Below are 17421 nucleotides of genomic sequence, written 5' to 3' on the forward strand. Positions count from 1 at the left end.
CGAGCTCTGATTTCATTTCCTATGATAAAAAGCCTTCTGTTTCCACCGCCAAACCTTTCAGGGGAGAATTTGCAACAGTTTGGCACCATTTTTGAGTGAATTGGAGAATTTCAGATTTTTGCTGAAATTGTGACCCCGGGGCTTAGAATTTTTTTTTTCACAGGTTAAGTTGTCGAGGGCTGATTTATTGGCCTATGATAAAAAGGCTTCCCCTTCCACCACCAAACCATACAGGGGAGAATATGCAACAGTCTGGCACCATTTTTGAGTGAATGGGAGAATTTCAGATTTTTGCTGAAATTGTGACCCCGGGGCTTAGAAAATTTTTTTTTTCACAGGTTTTGTCTTCAAGGGTTGATTTCATTTCCTATGATAAAAAGCCTTCTGTTTCCACCGCCAAACCTTTCAGGGGAGAATTTGCAACAGTTTGGCACCATTTTTGAGTGAATTGGAGAATTTCAGATTTTTGCTGAAATTGTGACCCCGGGGCCTAGAATTTTTTTTTTCACAGGTTAAGTTGTCGAGGGCTGATTTCTTTGCATATCATAAAAAGGCTTCCCCTTCCACCACCAAACATTTCAGGGGAGAATTTGCAACAGTTTGGCACCATTTTTGAGTGAATTGGAGAATTTCAGATTTTTGCTGAAATTGTGACCCCGGGGCTTAGAAAAAATTTTTTTTCACAGGTTTTGTCTTCAAGGGCTGATTTCATTTCCTATGTTAAAAAGCCTTCTGTTTCCACCGCCAAACCTTTCAGGGGAGAATTTGCAACAGTTTGGCACCATTTTTGAGTGAATTGGAGAATTTCAGATTTTTGCTGAAATTGTGACCCCGGGGCTTAGAAATTTTTTTTTCCACAGGTTTTTTCTTCGAGCTCTGATTTCATTTCCTATAATAAAAAGGCTTCCCCTTCCACCGCCAAACCTTTCAGGGGAGAATTTGCAACAGTTTGGCAACATTTTTGAGTGAATTGAAGAATTTCAGATTTTTGCTGAAATTGTGACCCCGGGGCTTAGAAATTTTTTTTTCACAGTTTAAGATGTCAAGGGCTGGTTTCTCTGCCTATGATCAATAGCCTTCTGTTTCCACCGCCAAACCTTTCAGGGGAGAATTTGCAACAGTTTGGCACATTCTTGAGTGAATTGGAGAATTTCAGATTTTTGCTGAAATTGTGACCCCGGGGGTTAGAATTTTTTTTTTCCACAGGTTTTTTCTTCGAGCTCTGATGTCATTTCCTATAATAAAAAGGCTTCTGTTTCCACCGCCAAACCTTTCAGGGGAGAATTTGCAACAGTTTGGCACCATTTTTGAGCGAATTGGAGAATTTCAGATTTTTGCTGACATTGTGACCCCGGGGCTTAGAAATTTTTTTTCCCACAGGTTTTTTCTTCGAGCTCTGATTTCATTTCCTATAATAAAAAGGCTTCTGTTTCCACCGCCAAACCTTTCAGGGGAGAATTTGCAACAGTTTGGCACCATTTTTGAGTGAATTGGAGAATTTCAGATTTCTGCTGAAATTGTGACCCCGGGGCCTAGAATTTTTTTTTTCACAGGTTAAGTTGTCGAGGGCTGATTTCTTTGCATATCATAAAAAGGCTTCCCCTTCCACCACCAAGCTTTTCAGGGGAGAATTTGCAACAGTTTGGCACCATTTTTGAGTGAATTGGAGAATTTCAGATTTTTGCTGAAATTGTGACCCCGGGGCTTAGAAATAATTTTTTTCACAGGTTTTGTCTTCGAGGGCTGATTTCATTTCCTATGATAAAAAGGCTTCTGTTTCCACCGCCAAACCTTTCAGGGGAGAATTTGCAACAGTTTGGCACCATTTTTGAGTGAATTGGAGAATTTCAGATTTTTGCTGAAATTGTGACCCCGGGGGTTAGAATTTTTTTTCTCACAGGTTTTGTCTTCGAGGGCTGATTTCATTTCCTATGATAAAAAGGCTTCTGTTTCCACCGCCAAACCTTTCAGGGGAGAATTTGCAACAGTTTGGCACCATTTTTGAGTGAATTGAAGAATATCAGATTTTTGCTGAAATTGTGACCCCGGGGCTTACAATATATTTTTTTCACAGGTTAAGTTGTCGAGGGCTGATTTCATTTCCTATGATAAAAAGGCTTCTGTTTCCACCGCCAAACCTTTCAGGGGAGAATTTGCAACAGTTTGGCACCATTTTTGAGTGAATTGGAGAATTTCAGATTTTTGCTGAAATTGTGACCCCGGGGCTTACAATATTTTTTTTTCACAGGTTAAGTTGTCGAGGGCTGATTTATTGACCTATGATAAAAAGGCTTCCCCTTCCACCACCAAACCATACAGGGGAGAATATGCAACAGTCTGGCACCATTTTTGAGTGAATGGGAGAATTTCAGATTTTTGCTGAAATTGTGACTCCGGGGCTTAGAATTTTTTTTTTCACACGTTTTTTCTTCGAGCTCTGATTTCATTTCCTATCATAAAAAGGCTTCTGTTTCCACCGCCAAACCTTTCAGGGAAGAATTTGCAACAGTTTGGCACCATTTTTGAGTGAATTGGAGAATTTCAGATTTTTGCTGAAATTGTGACCCCGGGTCTTAGAAATTTTTTTTTCACCAGTTTGGCACTATTTTTTGAGTGAATTGGAGAATTTCAGATTTTTGCTGAAATTGTGACCCCGGGGCTTAGAAATTTTTTTTTTCACAGGTTTTTTCTTCGAGCTCTGATTTCATTTCCTATAATAAAAAGGCTTCTGTTTCCACCGCCAAACCTTTCAGGGGAGAATTTGCAACAGTTTGGCACCATTTTTGAGTGAATTGGAGAATTTCAGATTTTTGCTGAAATTGTGACCCCGGGGCTTAGAAATAATTTTTTTCACAGGTTTTGTCTTCGAGGGCTGATTTCATTTCCTATAATAAAAAGGCTTCTGTTTCCACCGCCAAACCTTTCAGGGGAGAATTTGCAACAGTTTGGCACCATTTTTGAGTGAATTGGAGAATTTCAGATTTTTGCTGAAATTGTGACCCCGGGGCTTAGAAAATTTTTTTTTTCACAGGTTTTGTCTTCAAGGGCTGATTTCATTTCCTATGATAAAAAGGCTTCTGTTTCCACCGCCAAACCTTTCAGGGGAGAATTTGCAACAGTTTGGCACCATTTTTGAGTGAATTTGAGAATTTCAGATTTTTGCTGAAATTGTGACCCCGGGGCTTAGAAATTTTTTTTTCCACAGGTTTTTTCTTCGAGCTCTGATTTCATTTCCTATAATAAAAAGGCTTCTGTTTCCACCACCAAACCTTTCAGGGGAGAATTTGCAACAGTTTGGCAACATTTTTGAGTGAATTGGAGAATTTCAGATTTTTGCTGAAATTGTGACCCCGGGGCTTAGAAAAAATTTTTTTTCACAGGTTTTGTCTTCAAGGGCTGATTTCATTTCCTATGATAAAAAGCCTTCTGTTTCCACCGCCAAACCTTTCAGGGGAGAATTTGCAACAGTTTGGCACCATTTTTGAGTGAATTGGAGAATTTCAGATTTTTGCTGAAATTGTGACCCCGGGGCTTAGAAATAATTTTTTTCACAGGTTTTGTCTTCGAGGGCTGATTTCATTTCCTATAATAAAAAGGCTTCTGTTTCCACCGCCAAACCTTTCAGGGGAGAATTTGCAACAGTTTGGCACCATTTTTGAGTGAATTGGAGAATTTCAGATTTTTGCTGAAATTGTGACCCCGGGGCTTAGAAAATTTTTTTTTTCACAGGTTTTGTCTTCAAGGGCTGATTTCATTTCCTATGATAAAAAGGCTTCTGTTTCCACCGCCAAACCTTTCAGGGGAGAATTTGCAACAGTTTGGCACCATTTTTGAGTGAATTTGAGAATTTCAGATTTTTGCTGAAATTGTGACCCCGGGGCTTAGAAATTTTTTTTTCCACAGGTTTTTTCTTCGAGCTCTGATTTCATTTCCTATGATAAAAAGCCTTCTGTTTCCACCGCCAAACCTTTCAGGGGAGAATTTGCAACAGTTTGGCACCATTTTTGAGTGAATTGGAGAATTTCAGATTTTTGCTGAAATTCTGACCCCGGGGGTTAGAATTTTTTTTTTCACAGGTTAAGTTGTCGAGGGCTGATTTCTTTGCATATCATAAAAAGGCTTCCCCTTCCACCACCAAACCTTTCAGGGGAGAATTTGCAACAGTTTGGCACCATTTTTGAGTGAATTGGAGAATTTCAGATTTTTGCTGAAATTGTGACCCCGGGGCTTAGAAATAATTTTTTTCACAGGTTTTGTCTTCGAGGGCTGATTTCATTTCCTATGATAAAAAGGCTTCTGTTTCCACCGCCAAACCTTTCAGGGGAGAATTTGCAACAGTTTGGCACCATTTTTGAGTGAATTGAAGAATATCAGATTTTTGCTGAAATTGTGACCCCGGGGCTTACAATTTTTTTTTTTCACAGGTTAAGTTGTCGAGGGCTGATTTATTGGCCTATGATAAAAAGGCTTACCCTTCCACCACCAAACCATACAGGGGAGAATATGCAACAGTCTGGCACCATTTTTGAGTGAATGGGAGAATTTCAGATTTTTGCTGAAATTGTGACTCCGGGGCTTAGAATTTTTTTTTTCACACGTTTTTTCTTCGAGCTCTGATTTCATTTCCTATGATAAAAAGGCTTCTGTTTCCACCGCCAAACCTTTCAGGGAAGAATTTGCAACAGTTTGGCACCATTTTTGAGCGAATTGGAGAATTTCAGATTTTTGCTGAAATTGTGACCCCGGGGGTTAGAATTTTTTTTTCCACAGGTTTTTTCTTCGAGCTCTGATTTCATTTCCTATAATAAAAAGGCTTCTGTTTCCACCGCCAAAACTTTCAGGGGAGAATTTGCAACAGTTTGGCACCATTTTTGAGTGAATTGGAGAATTTCAGATTTTTGCTGAAATTGTGACCCCGGGGCTTAGAAATTTTTTTTTCACACGTTTTTTCTTCGAGCTCTGATTTCATTTCCTATGATAAAAAGGCTTCTGTTTCCACCGCCAAACCTTTCAGGGAAGAATTTGCAACAGTTTGGCACCATTTTTGAGTGAATTGGAGAATTTCAGATTTTTGCTGAAATTGTGACCCCGGGGGTTAGATTTTTTTTTTCCACAGGTTTTTTCTTCGAGCTCTGATTTCATTTCCTATAATAAAAAGGCTTCTGTTTCCACCGCCAAACCTTTCAGGGGAGAATTTGCAACAGTTTGGCACCATTTTTGAGTGAATTGGAGAATTTCAGATTTTTGCTGAAATTGTGACCCCGGGACTTAGAAAAAATGTTTTTTCACAGGTTTTGTCTTCAAGGGCTGATTTCATTTCCTATGATAAAAAGCCTTCTGTTTCCACCGCCAAACCTTTCAGGGGAGAATTTGCAACAGTTTGGCACCATTTTTGAGTGAATTGGAGAATTTCAGATTTTTGCTGAAATTGTGAGCCCGGGGCCTAGAATTTTTTTTTTCACAGGTTAAGTTGTCGAGGGCTGATTTCTTTGCATATCATAAAAAGGCTTCCCCTTCCACCACCAAACCTTTCAGGGGAGAATTTGCAACAGTTTGGCACCATTTTTGAGTGAATTGAAGAATATCAGATTTTTGCTGAAATTGTGACCCCGGGGCTTACAATATATTTTTTTCACAGGTTAAGTTGTCGAGGGCTGATTTCATTTCCTATGATAAAAAGGCTTCCCCTTCCACCACCAAACCTTTCAGGGGAGAATATGCAACAGTTTGGCACCATTTTTGAGTGAATTGGAGAATTTCAGATTTTTGCTGAAATTGTGACCCCGGGGCTTACAATATTTTTTTTTCACAGGTTAAGTTGTCGAGGGCTGATTTCATTTCCTATGATAAAAAGGCTTCCCCTTCCACCACCAAACCATACAGGGGAGAATATGCAACAGTCTGGCACCATTTTTGAGTGAATGGGAGAATTTCAGATTTTTGCTGAAATTGTGACTCCGGGGCTTAGAATTTTTTTTTTCACACGTTTTTTCTTCGAGCTCTGATTTCATTTCCTATGATAAAAAGGCTTCTGTTTCCACCGCCAAACCTTTCAGGGAAGAATTTGCAACAGTTTGGCACCATTTTTGAGTGAATTGGAGAATTTCAGATTTTTGCTGAAATTATGACCCCGGGGGTTAGAATTTTTTTTTCCACAGGTTTTTTCTTCGAGCTCTGATTTCATTTCCTATAATAAAAAGGCTTCTGTTTCCACCGCCAAACCTTTCAGGGGAGAATTTGCAACAGTTTGGCACCATTTTTGAGTGAATTGGAGAATTTCAGATTTTTGCTGAAATTGTGACCCCGGGGCTTAGAAATTTTTTTTTTCACAGGTTTTGTCTTCAAGGGTTGATTTCATTTCCTATGATGAAAAGCCTTCTGTTTCCACCGCCAAACCTTTCAGGGGAGAATTTGCAACAGTTTGGCACCCTTTTTGATTGAATTGGAGAATTTCAGATTTTTGCTGAAATTGTGACCCCGGGTCTTAGAAATTTTTTTTTCACCAGTTTGGCACCATTTTTTGAGTGAATTGGAGAATTTCAGATTTTTGCTGAAATTGTGACCCCGGGGCTTAGAAATTTTTTTTTTCACAGGTTTTTTCTTCGAGCTCTGATTTCATTTCCTATAATAAAAAGGCTTCTGTTTCCACCGCCAAACCTTTCAGGGGAGAATTTGCAACAGTTTGGCACCATTTTTGAGTGAATTGGAGAATTTCAGATTTTTGCTGAAATTGTGACCCCGGGGCTTAGAAATAATTTTTTTCACAGGTTTTGTCTTCGAGGGCTGATTTCATTTCCTATAATAAAAAGGCTTCTGTTTCCACCGCCAAACCTTTCAGGGGAGAATTTGCAACAGTTTGGCACCATTTTTGAGTGAATTGGAGAATTTCAGATTTTTGCTGAAATTGTGACCCCGGGGCTTAGAAAATTTTTTTTTTCACAGGTTTTGTCTTCAAGGGCTGATTTCATTTCCTATGATAAAAAGGCTTCTGTTTCCACCGCCAAACCTTTCAGGGGAGAATTTGCAACAGTTTGGCACCATTTTTGAGTGAATTGGAGAATTTCAGATTTTTGCTGAAATTGTGACCCCGGGGCTTAGAAATTTTTTTTTCCCACAGGTTTTTTCTTCGAGCTCTGATTTCATTTCCTATAATAAAAAGGCTTCTGTTTCCACCACCAAACCTTTCAGGGGAGAATTTGCAACAGTTTGGCACCATTTTTGAGTGAATTGGAGAATTTCAGATTTTTGCTGAAATTGTGACCCCGGGGCTTAGAAAAAATTTTTTTTCACAGGTTTTGTCTTCAAGGGCTGATTTCATTTCCTATGATAAAAAGCCTTCTGTTTCCACCGCCAAACCTTTCAGGGGAGAATTTGCAACAGTTTGGCACCATTTTTGAGTGAATTGGAGAATTTCAGATTTTTGCTGAAATTGTGGCCCCGGGGCTTAGAATTTTTTTTTTCACAGGTTAAGTTGTCGAGGGCTGAATTCTTGGCCTATCATAAAAAGGCTTCCCCTTCCACCACCAAACCTTTCAGGGGAGAATATGCAACAGTTTGGCACCATTTTTGAGTGAATTGGAGAATTTCAGATTTTTGCTGAAATTGTGACCCCGGGGCTTAGAAATTTTTTTTTCACAGTTTAAGATGTCAAGGGCTGGTTTCTCTGCCTATGATCAATAGCCTTCTGTTTCCACCGCCAAACCTTTCAGGGGAGAATTTGCAACAGTTTGGCACCATTTTTGAGTGAATTGGAGAATTTCAGATTTTTGCTGAAATTGTGACCCCGGGGCTTAGAAATTTTTTTTTTTCACAGGTTAAGTTGTCGAGGGCTGATTTCTTTGCCTATCATAAAAAGGCTTCTGTTTCCACCGCCAAACCTTTCAGGGGAGAATTTGCAAGTTTGGCACCATTTTTGAGTGAATTGGAGAATTTCAGATTTTTGCTGAAATTGTGACCCCGGGGCTTAGAAATAATTTTTTTCACAGGTTTTGTCTTCGAGGGCTGATTTCATTTCCTATGATAAAAAGGCTTCTGTTTCCACCGCCAAACCTTTCAGGGGAGAATTTGCAACAGTTTGGCACCATTTTTGAGTGAATTGAAGAATATCAGATTTTTGCTGAAATTGTGACCCCGGGGCTTACAATTTTTTTTTTTCACAGGTTAAGTTGTCGAGGGCTGATTTATTGGCCTATGATAAAAAGGCTTACCCTTCCACCACCAAACCATACAGGGGAGAATATGCAACAGTCTGGCACCATTTTTGAGTGAATGGGAGAATTTCAGATTTTTGCTGAAATTGTGACTCCGGGGCTTAGAATTTTTTTTTTCACACGTTTTTTCTTCGAGCTCTGATTTCATTTCCTATGATAAAAAGGCTTCTGTTTCCACCGCCAAACCTTTCAGGGAAGAATTTGCAACAGTTTGGCACCATTTTTGAGCGAATTGGAGAATTTCAGATTTTTGCTGAAATTGTGACCCCGGGGGTTAGAATTTTTTTTTCCACAGGTTTTTTCTTCGAGCTCTGATTTCATTTCCTATAATAAAAAGGCTTCTGTTTCCACCGCCAAAACTTTCAGGGGAGAATTTGCAACAGTTTGGCACCATTTTTGAGTGAATTGGAGAATTTCAGATTTTTGCTGAAATTGTGACCCCGGGGCTTAGAAATTTTTTTTTCACACGTTTTTTCTTCGAGCTCTGATTTCATTTCCTATGATAAAAAGGCTTCTGTTTCCACCGCCAAACCTTTCAGGGAAGAATTTGCAACAGTTTGGCACCATTTTTGAGTGAATTGGAGAATTTCAGATTTTTGCTGAAATTGTGACCCCGGGGGTTAGAATTTTTTTTTCCACAGGTTTTTTCTTCGAGCTCTGATTTCATTTCCTATAATAAAAAGGCTTCTGTTTCCACCGCCAAACCTTTCAGGGGAGAATTTGCAACAGTTTGGCACCATTTTTGAGTGAATTGGAGAATTTCAGATTTTTGCTGAAATTGTGACCCCGGGACTTAGAAAAAATGTTTTTTCACAGGTTTTGTCTTCAAGGGCTGATTTCATTTCCTATGATAAAAAGCCTTCTGTTTCCACCGCCAAACCTTTCAGGGGAGAATTTGCAACAGTTTGGCACCATTTTTGAGTGAATTGGAGAATTTCAGATTTTTGCTGAAATTGTGAGCCCGGGGCCTAGAATTTTTTTTTTCACAGGTTAAGTTGTCGAGGGCTGATTTCTTTGCATATCATAAAAAGGCTTCCCCTTCCACCACCAAACCTTTCAGGGGAGAATTTGCAACAGTTTGGCACCATTTTTGAGTGAATTGAAGAATATCAGATTTTTGCTGAAATTGTGACCCCGGGGCTTATAATTTTTTTTTTCACGCGTTTTTTCTTCGAGCTCTGATTTCATTTCCTATGATAAAAAGGCTTCTGTTTCCACCGCCAAACCTTTCAGGGAAGAATTTGCAACAGTTTGGCACCATTTTTGAGTGAATTGGAGAATTTCAGATTTTTGCTGAAATTATGACCCCGGGGGTTAGAATTTTTTTTTCCACAGGTTTTTTCTTCGAGCTCTGATTTCATTTCCTATAATAAAAAGGCTTCTGTTTCCACCGCCAAACCTTTCAGGGGAGAATTTGCAACAGTTTGGCACCATTTTTGAGTGAATTGGAGAATTTCAGATTTTTGCTGAAATTGTGACCCCGGGGCTTAGAAATTTTTTTTTTTCACAGGTTTTGTCTTCAAGGGTTGATTTCATTTCCTATGATGAAAAGCCTTCTGTTTCCACCGCCAAACCTTTCAGGGGAGAATTTGCAACAGTTTGGCACCCTTTTTGATTGAATTGGAGAATTTCAGATTTTTGCTGAAATTGTGACCCCGGGTCTTAGAAATTTTTTTTTCACCAGTTTGGCACCATTTTTTGAGTGAATTGGAGAATTTCAGATTTTTGCTGAAATTGTGACCCCGGGGCTTAGAAATTTTTTTTTTCACAGGTTTTTTCTTCGAGCTCTGATTTCATTTCCTATAATAAAAAGGCTTCTGTTTCCACCGCCAAACCTTTCAGGGGAGAATTTGCAACAGTTTGGCACCATTTTTGAGTGAATGGGAGAATTTCAGATTTTTGCTGAAATTGTGACCCCGGGGCTTAGAAAATTTTTTTTTTCACAGGTTTTGTCTTCAAGGGCTGATTTCATTTCCTATGATAAAAAGGCTTCTGTTTCCACCGCCAAACCTTTCAGGGGAGAATTTGCAACAGTTTGGCACCATTTTTGAGTGAATTGGAGAATTTCAGATTTTTGCTGAAATTGTGACCCCGGGGCTTAGAAATTTTTTTTTCCACAGGTTTTTTCTTCGAGCTCTGATTTCATTTCCTATAATAAAAAGGCTTCTGTTTCCACCACCAAACCTTTCAGGGGAGAATTTGCAACAGTTTGGCAACATTTTTGAGTGAATTGGAGAATTTCAGATTTTTGCTGAAATTGTGACCCCGGGGCTTAGAAAAAATTTTTTTTCACAGGTTTTGTCTTCAAGGGCTGATTTCATTTCCTATGATAAAAAGCCTTCTGTTTCCACCGCCAAACCTTTCAGGGGAGAATTTGCAACAGTTTGGCACCATTTTTGAGTGAATTGGAGAATTTCAGATTTTTGCTGAAATTGTGGCCCCGGGGCTTAGAATTTTTTTTTTCACAGGTTAAGTTGTCGAGGGCTGAATTCTTGGCCTATCATAAAAAGGCTTCCCCTTCCACCACCAAACCTTTCAGGGGAGAATATGCAACAGTTTGGCACCATTTTTGAGTGAATTGGAGAATTTCAGATTTTTGCTGAAATTGTGACCCCGGGGCTTAGAAATTTTTTTTTCACAGTTTAAGATGTCAAGGGCTGGTTTCTCTGCCTATGATCAATAGCCTTCTGTTTCCACCGCCAAACCTTTCAGGGGAGAATTTGCAACAGTTTGGCACCATTTTTGAGTGAATTGGAGAATTTCAGATTTTTGCTGAAATTGTGACCCCGGGGCTTAGAAAATTTTTTTTTTCACAGGTTAAGTTGTCGAGGGCTGATTTCTTTGCCTATCATAAAAAGGCTTCCCCTTCCACCGCCAAACCTTTCAGGGGAGAATTTGCAACAGTTTGGCACCATTTTTGAGTGAATTGGAGAATTTCAGATTTTTGCTGAAATTGTGACCCCGGGGCTTAGAATTTTTTTTTCCACAGGTTTTTTCTTCGAGCTCTGATTTCATTTCCTATAATAAAAAGGCTTCTGTTTCCACCGCCAAACCTTTCAGGGGAGAATTTGCAACAGTTTGGCACCATTTTTGAGTGAATTGGAGAATTTCAGATTTTTGCTGAAATTCTGACCCCGGGGGTTAGAATTTTTTTTTTCACAGGTTAAGTTGTCGAGGGCTGATTTCTTTGCATATCATAAAAAGGCTTCCCCTTCCACCACCAAACCTTTCAGGGGAGAATTTGCAACAGTTTGGCACCATTTTTGAGTGAATTGGAGAATTTCAGATTTTTGCTGAAATTGTGACCCCGGGGCTTAGAAATAATTTTTTTCACAGGTTTTGTCTTCGAGGGCTGATTTCATTTCCTATGATAAAAAGGCTTCTGTTTCCACCGCCAAACCTTTCAGGGGAGAATTTGCAACAGTTTGGCACCATTTTTGAGTGAATTGAAGAATATCAGATTTTTGCTGAAATTGTGACCCCGGGGCTTACAATTTTTTTTTTTCACAGGTTAAGTTGTCGAGGGCTGATTTATTGACCTATGATAAAAAGGCTTCCCCTTCCACCACCAAACCATACAGGGGAGAATATGCAACAGTCTGGCACCATTTTTGAGTGAATGGGAGAATTTCAGATTTTTGCTGAAATTGTGACTCCGGGGCTTAGAATTTTTTTTTTCACACGTTTTTTCTTCGAGCTCTGATTTCATTTCCTATGATAAAAAGGCTTCTGTTTCCACCGCCAAACCTTTCAGGGAAGAATTTGCAACAGTTTGGCACCATTTTTGAGTGAATTGGAGAATTTCAGATTTTTGCTGAAATTGTGATCCCGGGGGTTAGAATTTTTTTTCCCACAGGTTTTTTCTTCGAGCTCTGATTTCATTTCCTATAATAAAAAGGCTTCTGTTTCCACCGCCAAACCTTTCAGGGGAGAATTTGCAACAGTTTGGCACCATTTTTGAGTGAATTGGAGAATTTCAGATTTTTGCTGAAATTGTGAGCCCGGGGCCTAGAATTTTTTTTTTCACAGGTTAAGTTGTCGAGGGCTGATTTCTTTGCATATCATAAAAAGGCTTCCCCTTCCACCACCAAACATTTCAGGGGAGAATTTGCAACAGTTTGGCACCATTTTTGAGTGAATTGGAGAATTTCAGATTTTTGCTGAAATTGTGACCCCGGGGCTTAGAAAAATTTTTTTTTCACAGGTTTTGTCTTCAAGGGCTGATTTCATTTCCTATGTTAAAAAGCCTTCTGTTTCCACCGCCAAACCTTTCAGGGGAGAATTTGCAACAGTTTGGCACCATTTTTGAGTGAATTGGAGAATTTCAGATTTTTGCTGAAATTGTGACCCCGGGGCTTAGAATTTTTTTTTTCACAGGTTTTGTCTTCGAGCTCTGATTTCATTTCCTATAATAAAAAGGCTTCTGTTTCCACCGCCAAACCTTTCAGGGGAGAATTTGCAACAGTTTGGCACCATTTTTGAGTGAATTGGAGAATTTCAGATTTTTGCTGAAATTGTGACCCCGGGGCTTAGAAATTTTTTTTTCACACGTTTTTTCTTCGAGCTCTGATTTCATTTCCTATGATAAAAAGGCTTCTGTTTCCACCGCCAAACCTTTCAGGGAAGAATTTGCAACAGTTTGGCACCATTTTTGAGTGAATTGGAGAATTTCAGATTTTTGCTGAAATTGTGACCCCGGGGGTTAGATTTTTTTTTTCCACAGGTTTTTTCTTCGAGCTCTGATTTCATTTCCTATAATAAAAAGGCTTCTGTTTCCACCGCCAAACCTTTCAGGGGAGAATTTGCAACAGTTTGGCACCATTTTTGAGTGAATTGGAGAATTTCAGATTTTTGCTGAAATTGTGACCCCGGGGCTTAGAAATTTTTTTTTTTCACAGGTTTTGTCTTCAAGGGTTGATTTCATTTCCTATGATAAAAAGCCTTCTGTTTCCACCGCCAAACCTTTCAGGGGAGAATTTGCAACAGTTTGGCACCATTTTTGAGTGAATTGGAGAATTTCAGATTTTTGCTGAAATTGTGAGCCCGGGGCCTAGAATTTTTTTTTCCACAGGTTAAGTTGTCGAGGGCTGATTTCTTTGCATATCATAAAAAGGCTTCCCCTTCCACCACCAAACATTTCAGGGGAGAATTTGCAACAGTTTGGCACCATTTTTGAGTGAATTGGAGAATTTCAGATTTTTGCTGAAATTGTGACCCCGGGGCTTAGAAAATTTTTTTTTTCACAGGTTTTGTCTTCAAGGGTTGATTTCATTTCCTATGATAAAAAGCCTTCTGTTTCCACCGCCAAACCTTTCAGGGGAGAATTTGCAACAGTTTGGCACCATTTTTGAGTGAATTGGAGAATTTCAGATTTTTGCTGAAATTGTGACCCCGGGGCTTAGAAAAAAATTTTTTTCACAGGTTAAGTTGTCGAGGGCTGATTTCTTTGCCTATCATAAAAAGGCTTCCCCTTCCACCGCCAAACCTTTCAGGGGAGAATTTGCAACAGTTTGGCACCATTTTTGAGTGAATTGGAGAATTTCAGATTTTTGCTGAAATTGTGACCCCGGGGCTTAGAAATTTTTTTTCCACAGGTTTTTTCTTCGAGCTCTGATTTCATTTCCTATAATAAAAAGGCTTCTGTTTCCACCGCCAAACCTTTCAGGGGAGAATTTGCAACAGTTTGTTTTTTTTTTTTTATAAATATTTATTAGGATTTTTTTTAAAATACAAAATGCAAAAATAATAAACAATATAACATGAATCATAACACATTTTTCAGAACTTCTTTGGACTCCCTCACGTCTCCCACTCCCACTTACATCGTTGTCAATTTTTCCCAGCAATTTATCATCTTGTTTATATTCTTAAATTTTGTTCAATTATTTTGATCTATTCTCCACAAATTTTATATTTCCCTCAATCTCACTTATCGTCAATTTCAAATCTAATTCAATGGTAGGCAATTATTTATGATCTAGCATCCTTCTTAGCCTTCAACCAAATTACAATACTTTTGTAGATAAATCTTGAATTTCTTCCAGTCTTCTTCAACCCTCTCTTCTCCCAGGTCTCGGATTCTGCCAGTCATCTCGGCCAGTTGCATATAGTCCATCAGCTGCATCTGCCACTCTTCCAGTGTGGGTAGATCTTGAGTTTTCCAGCTCTTGGCGATGAGTATCCTTGCTGCCGTTGTTGCATACATAAAAAATGTTCGGTCCTTCTTTAACACCTTCTGGCCGACAATGCCCAGAAGGAAGGCCTCTGGTTTCTTAGTGAAGGTGTACTTAAATACCTTTTTCAACTCATTATATATCATTTCCCAGAAGGCCTTCACTCTAGGGCAAGTCCACCAGAGGTGAAAGAGTGTTCCTTCATGTTCTTTACATTTCCAACATTTATTATCAGACAAATGGTATATTTTGGCAAGTTTAACTGGGGTCATGTACCATCTATATATCATTTTCATTACATTTTCCTTCAGAGCATTACATGCAGTGAAGTTCAGCCCAGTGGTCCACAACCTTTCCCAGTCCTCAAACATAATATTATGCCCAATATCCTGAGCCCACTTTATCATAACCGATTTAACCACTTCGTCTTGTGTATTCCATTTCAGCAGCAAGTTATACATTCTTGATAATACCTTAGTCTTAGGCTCTAACAGTTCTGTTTCCAACTTCGATTTCTCCACCTGGAACCCTAGCTTTTTGTCATTTTTAAAAACTTCTTTAATCTGAGCGTAGTGTAACCAGTCTCGCACTTTATCCTTCATTTTCTCCAAACTCTGCAATTTCCAATTGTCTCCATCTTTTTCTAATATTTCCCAATATTTTGGCCATTTGGCCTCCATATTGGGTCTTTTTCGGGCCTTAGCTTCCAGAGGTGAAAGCCACCTCGGAGTTTTGTTTTCCAGTAAGTCTTTGTATTTTGTCCAGACATTAAAAACTGCGTTCCTGACAATATGGTTCTTGAAGACCTTATTGATCTTAACCTTATCATACCATAGATATGCATGCCAACCAAAGGCATTGTTAAACCCTTCCAAATCCAATACGTCAGTGTCTTCGAGAAGTAGCCAGTCTTTTAGCCAGCAAAAAGCTGCGGCTTCATAATACAACTTTAAGTCCGGCAGGGCAAAGCCCCCTCTTTCTTTCGCATCAGTTAGTATCTTAAACTTAATTCTGGGCTTTTTGCCCTGCCAGACAAATCTAGATATATCTCTCTGCCACTTCCGGAAACACTCTGTCTTGTCCACAATCTGCAATGTTTGAAACAAAAACAACATCTTTGGCAATACATTCATCTTAACAGCAGCAATTCGGCCTAACAGAGAAAGCTTCAATTTTGTCCAACTATCCAAATCTCTCTTAATTTCAGACCAACATTTTTCGTAATTATCCTTAAATAAACTCAGATTTTTTGCTGTTATGTTTACCCCTAGGTACTTTACTTTTTTAACCACAGTTAGTTCCGTTTCTCTCTGAAACTGTTCCGACTCTACATGTCAGATTTTTCCCCAACACCTTAGTTTTCTGTTTATTTAGTTTAAATCCTGCCACCCGACCAAAATCTTGGATCAGTTGTAATACTCTTTTTGTACTAGATTCTGGCTCCTGCAGGGTCAAAACTAGGTCATCTGCAAAAGCTTTAAGTTTATATTGTTTCGCTCCGACCTGAATCCCTTCCACCAACCGGTCCCCTCTGATCATATTCAAGAGCACCTCCAGAACTGATATAAATAACAAAGGGGAAATCGGGCAGCCTTGTCGTGTTCCTTTTTCAATTTTAAACTCTTCAGTAACCACATTGTTTACTATCAATTTAGCCTTTTGTTCTGAATATATTGCATCAATCCCATTCTCAAAACCCCGACCCACTCCCATTTCTTTTAAATTTCCCTTCATAAATTTCCAAGAGATATTATCAAAGGCCTTCTCCGCATCTATAAAGATTAACACTGCTTTTGTATTTATATCAGTTTGCAAAAGTTCCAAAATGTCAATAATGTTCCTTATATTAGCAAACATGTGTCTACCTGGGAGAAAGCCTGCCTGGTCTTTATGAATTACTTCATTTAGAACTTTTTTAAATCTACTTGCCAAAACATCTGCAAAAATTTTGTAATCCACATTTAAAAGGGAGATGGGACGGTAGTTCTTAAGTTGCGTCTTTTCAGCTTCCGATTTTGGTATCAATGTGATGAAAGCTTCCTTCCACGATTCCGGCGCCCTCCTCCCCTCCATAATTTCATTGCTAACCTCCATCAGTGGTTGAATCAAATGGTCTTTTAATATCTTATAATACTTGGAGGTTAGCCCGTCTGGCCCTGGAGATTTGCCCGGTTTCATGTTTTGAATGGCTTGTTCAATTTCTTGACATGTTATTTTACTGTTCAGGAGAGATCTATTTTCTTGTGACAGCCTTTTAAATCCATTTTTCTCCAAAAATTGTTTTATCTCGTCCTCATTCTGCGGCCCTTGAGTATATAATTTTTTGAAATATTTCTGGAAACACTTTCTAATCTCCGTGGGGTTCTGAATGTTTCTTCCTTCAATTTCCAAATTTGTAACTGTATTCAATTTTTGTCTCTTCTTCAACTGCCAAGCTAGCAGTTTCCCACATTTGTTTGCCGATTCAAAAGTTTTTTGTTTCATTAATTTAATCTTCCACTCTATTTCCTGATTTATCAGTTTAGAATACTGTGCTTGATAGAGTTTGATTTCTCTCAAGATCGGCAGAGACTTCGGGTTTGATCTTAACTTCTTCTCCAATTCTTTTATTTTCTCCAAAATCTTATCTTTTCTGTCATTTTGTATCCTCTTCCTTGCCGCATTCTGTTGTATCAAGAACCCCCTCATCACAGCTTTACTTGCATCCCAAATAATTCTTTTTTCCACCGCAGTGTTCATATTTATCTCAAAGTAATCCTTCAATGCTTTCTGGGCCTTCTTAGTAATCTCCTGATCTCTGAACAGATTGTCATTCATCTTCCATCTAAAGGAACCAGTTGGTAATAGTATCATATCCATTTTCAGTGCGTTATGGTCGGAGCAGGTTTTTGGGCAGATTTCCACCTTTCTGACCTTCGGTGCCAGACCTCTAGTTATCCATATTTGGTCGATTCTTGTCCAAGTCAGCTGAGCTTCAGAGAAGAATGTTCCTTCTTTTCCCAAGGGATTCTTCGTTCTCCAAATGTCAATCCAGTCCA

Source organism: Podarcis cretensis, assembly GCF_951804945.1.
Source record: "Podarcis cretensis genome assembly, chromosome: 1".
NCBI lineage: Eukaryota > Metazoa > Chordata > Lepidosauria > Squamata > Lacertidae > Podarcis > Podarcis cretensis.